Source organism: Nothobranchius furzeri, chromosome 15, assembly GCF_043380555.1.
Source record: "Nothobranchius furzeri strain GRZ-AD chromosome 15, NfurGRZ-RIMD1, whole genome shotgun sequence".
Lineage (NCBI taxonomy): Eukaryota > Metazoa > Chordata > Actinopteri > Cyprinodontiformes > Nothobranchiidae > Nothobranchius > Nothobranchius furzeri.
In genome coordinates, this window is record NC_091755.1 from 19,898,407 (window position 1) to 19,905,340 (window position 6,934).

The window sequence follows — 6,934 nt, forward strand, 5'->3', positions numbered from 1 at the left end:
GGGTCTGACTTAGCGCCTCCAGGAGAGAGGCCCAAGCAAGATGCGCCCCGAGGAGCGTCTTGCCACGTGTCACCACTGGGTCTGACTGAGCTCCTCCAGGAGAGAGGCCCAAGCAAGACGCGCCCAGAGAAGCGTCTTGCCACGTGTCACCACTGGGTCTGATTGAGCACCTCCAGGAGAGAGGCCCCAGCAAGACGCGCCCCGAGGAGCGTCTTGCGACATGTCAACAATGGGTCTGACTGAGGGCCTCCAGGAGAGAAGCCAAAGCAAGACGCGCCCCGAGGAGCTTCTTTCCACATGTCAACAATGGGTCTTACTGAGGGCCTCCATGAGAGAAGCCAAAGCAAGACGCGCCCCGAGGAGCGTCTTGCCACATGTCAACACTGGGTCTAATTGAGCGCCTCCAGGAGAGAGGCCCAAGCAAGACGCGCCCCGAAGAGCGTCTTGCCACATGTCACTACTCGGTCTGACTGAGCGCCTCCAGGAGAGAGGCCCAAGCAAGACGTGCCCCGAGGAGGGTCTTGCCACATGTCAACACTAGGTCTGACTGAGCGCCTCCAGGAGAGAGGCCCAAGCAAGACACACCCCGAGGAGCGTCTTGAAACATGTCAACACTGGGTCTGACTGAGGACCTCCATGAGAGAAGCCCAAGCAAGACGCGCCCCGAGGAGAGTCTTGCCACATGTCAACACTGGGTCTGACAGAGGGCATCCAGGAGAGAGGCCCAAGCAATACGCGCCCCGAGGAGCGTCTTGCCACATGTCAACAATGGGTCTGACTGAGGGCCTCCAGGAGAAAAGCCAAAGCAAGACGCGCCCCCAGGAGCTTCTTTCCACATGTCAACAATGGGTCTTACTGAGGCTCTCCATGAGAGAAGCCCAAGCAAGACGCGCCCCGAGGAGTGTCTTGCCACATGTCAACACTGTGTCTGACTGAGCGCCTCCAGGAGAGAGGCCCAAGCAAGACGCGCCCCGAGGAGCGTCTTGCCACGTGTCAACACTGGGTCTGACTTAGCGCCTCCAGGAGAGAGGCCCAAGCAAGATGCGCCCCGAGGAGCGTCTTGCCACATGTCAACAATGGGTCTGACTGAGGGCCTCCAGGAGAGAAGCCAAAGCAAGACGCGCCCCGAGGAGCTTCTTTCCACATGTCAACAATGGGTCTTACTGAGGGCCTCCATGAGAGAAGCCAAAGCAAGACGCGCCCCGAGGAGTGTCTTGCCACATGTCAACACTGTGTCTGACTGAGCGCCTCCAAGAGAGAGGCCCAAGGAAGACGCGCCCCGAGGAGCGTCTTGCCACGTGTCAACACTGGGTCTGACTTAGCGCCTCCAGGAGAGAGGCCCAAGCAAGATAAGCCCCGAGGAGCGTCTTGCCACGTGTCACCACTGGGTCTGACTGAGCTCCTCCAGGAGAGAGGCCCAAGCAAGACGCGCCCAGAGGAGCGTCTTGCCACGTGTCACCACTGGGTCTGATTGAGCACCTCCAGGAGAGAGGCCCCAGCAAGACGCGCCCCGAGGAGCGTCTTGCCTTATGTCAGCACTCGATCTGACTGAGCGCCTCCAGGAGAGAGGCCCAAGCAAGACGCGCCCCGAGGAGCGTCTTGCCACATGTCACTACTCGGTCTGACTGAGCGCCTCCAGGAGTGAGGCCCAAGCAAGACGTGCCCCGAGGAGCGTCTTGCCACATGTCAACAATGGGTCTTACTGAGGGCCTCCAGGAGAGAAGCCCAAGCAAGACGCGCCCCGAGGAGCGTCTTGCCACATGTCAACACTGGGTCTGACTGAGGGCCTCCAGGAGAGAGGCCCAAATAAGACGCGCCCCGAGGAGCGTCTTGCCACATGTCAACACTGGGTCTGACTGAGGGCCTCCAGGAGAGAAGCCCAAGCAAGATGCGCCCCGAGGAGCGTCTTGCCACATGTCAACACTGGGTCTGACTGAGCGCCTCCAGGAGAGAGGCCCGAGGAGCGTCTTGCCACATGTCACCTCTGGGTCTGACTGAGCGCCTCTAGGAGAGAGGCGCAAGCAAGAAACGCCCCGAGGAGCGTCTTGCCTCATGTCAGCACTCGGTCTGACTGAGCGCCTCCAGGAGAGAGGCCCAAGCAAGAAGCGCCCCGAGGAGCGTCTTGCCACATGTCAACAATGGGTCTGACTGAGGGCCTCCAGGGGAGAAGCCCAAGCAAGACGTGCCCCGAGGAGCGTCTTGCCACATGTCAACACTGGGTCTAATTGAGCGCCTCCAGGAGAGAAGGCCAAGCAAGACGTGCCCCGAGGAGCGTCTTGCCACATGTCACTACTCGGTCTGACTGAGCGCCTCCAGGAGAGAGGTCCAAGCAACACGCGCCCCGAGGAGCGTCTTGCCACATGTCAACACTGGGTCTGACTGAGTGCCTCCATGAGAGAAGCCCCATCAAGACGTGCCCCGAGGAGCGTCTTGCCACATGTCAACAATGGGTCTTACTGAGGGCCTCCAGGAGAGAAGCCCAAGCAAGACGCGCCCCGAGGAGCGTCTTGCCACATGTCAACACTGGGTCTGACTGAGGGCCTCCAGGAGAGAAGGCCAAGCAAGACGCGCCCCGAGGAGCGTCTTGCCACATGTCACTACTCGGTCTGACTGAGCGCCTCCAGGAGAGAGGTCCAAGCAACACGCGCCCCGAGGAGCGTCTTGCCACATGTCAACACTGTGTCTGACTGAGCGCCTCCAGGAGAGAGGCCCAAGCAAGACGCGCCCCGAGGAGCGTCTTGCCACGTGTCAACACTGGGTCTGACTTAGCGCCTCCAGGAGAGAGGCCCAAGCAAGATGCGCCCCGAGGAGCGTCTTGCCACATGTCAACAATGGGTCTGACTGAGGGCCTCCAAGAGAGAGGCCCAAGCAAGACGCGCCCCGAGGAGCGTCTTGCCACGTGTCAACACTGGGTCTGACTTAGCGCCTCCAGGAGAGAGGCCCAAGCAAGATAAGCCCCGAGGAGCGTCTTGCCACGTGTCACCACTGGGTCTGACTGAGCTCCTCCAGGAGAGAGGCCCAAGCAAGACGCGCCCAGAGGAGCGTCTTGCCACGTGTCACCACTGGGTCTGATTGAGCACCTCCAGGAGAGAGGCCCCAGCAAGACGCGCCCCGAGGAGCGTCTTGCCTTATGTCAGCACTCGGTCTGACAGAGCGCCTCCAGGAGAGAGGCCCAAGCAAGACGCGCCCCGAGGAGCGTCTTGCCACATGTCACTACTCGGTCTGACTGAGCGCCTCCAGGAGTGAGGCCCAAGCAAGACGTGCCCCGAGGAGCGTCTTGCCACATGTCAACACTGGGTCTGACTGAGGGCCTCCAGGAGAGAGGCCCAAATAAGACGCGCCCCGAGGAGCGTCTTGCCACATGTCAACACTGGGTCTGACTGAGGGCCTCCAGGAGAGAAGCCCAAGCAAGATGCGCCCCGAGGAGCGTCTTGCCACATGTCAACACTGGGTCTGACTGAGCGCCTCCAGGAGAGAGGCCCGAGGAGCGTCTTGCCACATGTCACCTCTGGGTCTGACTGAGCGCCTCTAGGAGAGAGGCGCAAGCAAGAAACGCCCCGAGGAGCGTCTTGCCTCATGTCAGCACTCGGTCTGACTGAGCGCCTCCAGGAGAGAGGCCCAAGCAAGAAGCGCCCCGAGGAGCGTCTTGCCACATGTCAACAATGGGTCTGACTGAGGGCCTCCAGGGGAGAAGCCCAAGCAAGACGTGCCCCGAGGAGCGTCTTGCCACATGTCAACACTGGGTCTAATTGAGCGCCTCCAGGAGAGAAGGCCAAGCAAGACGCGCCCCGAGGAGCGTCTTGCCACATGTCACTACTCGGTCTGACTGAGCGCCTCCAGGAGAGAGGTCCAAGCAACACGTGCCCCGAGGAGCGTCTTGCCACATGTCAACACTGGGTCTGACTGAGTGCCTCCATGAGAGAAGCCCCAGCAAGATGGGCCCCGAGGAGCGTCTTGCCACATGTCACTACTCGGTCTGACTGAGCGCCTCCAGGAGAAAGGCCCAAGCAAGACGTGCCCCAAGGAGCGTCTTGCCACATGTCAACACTGGGTCTGACTGAGCGCCTCCAGGAGAGAGGCCCAAGCAAGACACGCCCCGAGGAGCGTCTTGACACATGTCAACACTGGGTCTGACTGAGGGCCTCCATGAGAGAAGCCCAAGCAAGACGCGCCCCGAGGAGAGTCTTGCCACATCTCAACACTGGGTCTGACAGAGGGCATCCAGGAGAGAGGCCCAAGCAATACGCGCCCCGAGGAGCGTCTTGCCACATGTCAACAATGGGTCTGACTGAGGGCCTCCAGGAGAGAAGCCAAAGCAAGAAGCGCCCCGAGGAGCTTCTTTCCACATGTCAACAATGGGTCTTACTGAGGGCCTCAATGAGAGAAGCCCAAGCAAGACGCGCCCCGAGGAGTGTCTTGCCACATGTCAACACTGTGTCTGACTGAGCGCCTCCAGGAGAGAGGCCCAAGCAAGACGCGCCCCGAGGAGCGTCTTGCCACGTGTCAACACTGGGTCTGACTTAGCGCCTCCAGGAGAGAGGCCCAAGCAAGATGCGCCCCGAGGAGCGTCTTGCCACGTGTCACCACTGGGTCTGACTGAGCTCCTCCAGGAGAGAGGCCCAAGCAAGACGCGCCCAGAGAAGCGTCTTGCCACGTGTCACCACTGGGTCTGATTGAGCACCTCCAGGAGAGAGGCCCCAGCAAGACGCGCCCCGAGGAGCGTCTTGCCACGTGTCAACACTGGGTCTGACTTAGCGCCTCCAGGAGAGAGGCCCAAGCAAGATGCGCCCCGAGGAGCGTCTTGCGACATGTCAACAATGGGTCTGACTGAGGGCCTCCAGGAGAGAAGCCAAAGCAAGACGCGCCCCGAGGAGCTTCTTTCCACATGTCAACAATGGGTCTTACTGAGGGCCTCCATGAGAGAAGCCAAAGCAAGACGCGCCCCGAGGAGCGTCTTGCCACATGTCAACACTGGGTCTAATTGAGCGCCTCCAGGAGAGAGGCCCAAGCAAGACGCGCCCCGAAGAGCGTCTTGCCACATGTCACTACTCGGTCTGACTGAGCGCCTCCAGGAGAGACGCCCAAGCAAGACGTGCCCCGAGGAGGGTCTTGCCACATGTCAACACTAGGTCTGACTGAGCGCCTCCAGGAGAGAGGCCCAAGCAAGACACACCCCGAGGAGCGTCTTGAAACATGTCAACACTGGGTCTGACTGAGGACCTCCATGAGAGAAGCCCAAGCAAGACGCGCCCCGAGGAGAGTCTTGCCACATGTCAACACTGGGTCTGACAGAGGGCATCCAGGAGAGAGGCCCAAGCAATACGCGCCCCGAGGAGCGTCTTGCCACATGTCAACAATGGGTCTGACTGAGGGCCTCCAGGAGAAAAGCCAAAGCAAGACGCGCCCCCAGGAGCTTCTTTCCACATGTCAACAATGGGTCTTACTGAGGCTCTCCATGAGAGAAGCCCAAGCAAGACGCGCCCCGAGGAGTGTCTTGCCACATGTCAACACAGTGTCTGACTGAGCGCCTCCAGGAGAGAGGCCCAAGCAAGACGCGCCCCGAGGAGCGTCTTGCCACGTGTCAACACTGGGTCTGACTTAGCGCCTCCAGGAGAGAGGCCCAAGCAAGATGCGCCCCGAGGAGCGTCTTGCCACATGTCAACAATGGGTCTGACTGAGGGCCTCCAGGAGAGAAGCCAAAGCAAGACGCGCCCCGAGGAGCTTCTTTCCACATGTCAACAATGGGTCTTACTGAGGGCCTCCATGAGAGAAGCCAAAGCAAGACGCGCCCCGAGGAGTGTCTTGCCACATGTCAACACTGTGTCTGACTGAGCGCCTCCAAGAGAGAGGCCCAAGCAAGACGCGCCCCGAGGAGCGTCTTGCCACGTGTCAACACTGGGTCTGACTTAGCGCCTCCAGGAGAGAGGCCCAAGCAAGATAAGCCCCGAGGAGCGTCTTGCCACGTGTCACCACTGGGTCTGACTGAGCTCCTCCAGGAGAGAGGCCCAAGCAAGACGCACCCAGAGGAGCGTCTTGCCACGTGTCACCACTGGGTCTGATTGAGCACCTCCAGGAGAGAGGCCCCAGCAAGACGCGCCCCGAGGAGCGTCTTGCCTTATGTCAGCACTCGGTCTGACTGAGCGCCTCCAGGAGAGAGGCCCAAGCAAGACGCGCCCCGAGGAGCGTCTTGCCACATGTCACTACTCGGTCTGACTGAGCGCCTCCAGGAGTGAGGCCCAAGCAAGACGTGCCCCGAGGAGCGTCTTGCCACATGTCAACAATGGGTCTTACTGAGGGCCTCCAGGAGAGAAGCCCAAGCAAGACGCGCCCCGAGGAGCGTCTTGCCACATGTCAACACTGGGTCTGACTGAGGGCCTCCAGGAGAGAGGCCCAAATAAGACGCGCCCCGAGGAGCGTCTTGCCACATGTCAACACTGGGTCTGACTGAGGGCCTCCAGGAGAGAAGCCCAAGCAAGATGCGCCCCAAGGAGCGTCTTGCCACATGTCAACACTGGGTCTGACTGAGCGCCTCCAGGAGAGAGGCCCGAGGAGCGTCTTGCCACATGTCACCTCTGGGTCTGACTGAGCGCCTCTAGGAGAGAGGCGCAAGCAAGAAACGCCCCGAGGAGCGTCTTGCCTCATGTCAGCACTCGGTCTGACTGAGCGCCTCCAGGAGAGAGGCCCAAGCAAGAAGCGCCCCGAGGAGCGTCTTGCCACATGTCAACAATGGGTCTGACTGAGGGCCTCCAGGGGAGAAGCCCAAGCAAGACATGCCCCGAGGAGCGTCTTGCCACATGTCAACACTGGGTCTAATTGAGCGCCTCCAGGAGAGAAGGCCAAGCAAGACGCGCCCCGAGGAGCGTCTTGCCACATGTCACTACTCGGTCTGACTGAGCACCTCCAGGAGAGAGGTCCAAGCAACACGCGCCCCGAG